The sequence below is a fragment of the Suncus etruscus genome, chromosome 5, assembly GCF_024139225.1.
Source record: "Suncus etruscus isolate mSunEtr1 chromosome 5, mSunEtr1.pri.cur, whole genome shotgun sequence".
Classification (NCBI taxonomy): domain Eukaryota; kingdom Metazoa; phylum Chordata; class Mammalia; order Eulipotyphla; family Soricidae; genus Suncus; species Suncus etruscus.
Window position 1 is genome coordinate 4,773,676 of NC_064852.1, and position 756 is coordinate 4,774,431.

Sequence of the window (756 nt, forward strand, 5' to 3'; positions counted from 1 at the left end):
TTGAAATTGACTCCAACCAGTTTACTTTATTCTCCAAAAAGCCTTTGTAATATTGGTATTATTGATATTTTTAGATATTTTAGATATTTATAGCACTAATCAATAAAAATAGGCAATTGATCTATCGTTTTGCCTGTTGAACAGCATTTAAACATTTGTTTCATGCTTCCTTAATGTGTTTCATACAGTCTCAATAATGTGTATGAATATAATCAAAACTATATTTTTGAAGGTCTGATTGATGCAAATGAACTTGCTTACTGGGGTATTGTTTCTTTATGCTGATTGTCTCTTATTTTATTAATTATTTTTGATCGTGCTCGCTTCGGCAGCACATATACTAAAATTGGAACGATACAGAGAAGATTAGCATGGCCCCTGCGCAAGGATGACATGCAAATTCGTGAAGCGTTCCATATTTTTAAAAACAAATAAATAATTTTTGATCGAATAGTTATGTCTATTTTTCTAAACATGATTGCCTATGACTTCCTCCCTTCCCTCTTTCATATGCAGACAGATTCATATTTGTTTTTATTTCTACATTCTCATTTTTTTAGTTTTTTTATATTTATATGTTTAAGATAATAAATATTGGCCTACTTTTCATATAAAAACTTTAAATGTATTCACTTCTATTATCACTTAGCAGCATGAAAAGGTTCAGACAAATAGATTTTTCAGATCTAAACATTTTTAATATTCATCATAATTTATTCTTTAGCAGATAATTTATAATATCATTTAAAATTTCTA

At 27.6% G+C, this 756-nt stretch overlaps 1 non-coding gene across 1 annotated transcript; it reads left to right on the forward strand.

Moving 5' to 3' along the window:
• Positions 1-316: 316 nt before the first annotated feature.
• On the forward strand, positions 317-423 carry LOC126010421 (U6 spliceosomal RNA). The gene has a single exon (XR_007496451.1). It is a non-coding gene; the product is annotated as a U6 spliceosomal RNA (small nuclear RNA).
• Positions 424-756: the final 333 nt, after the last annotated feature.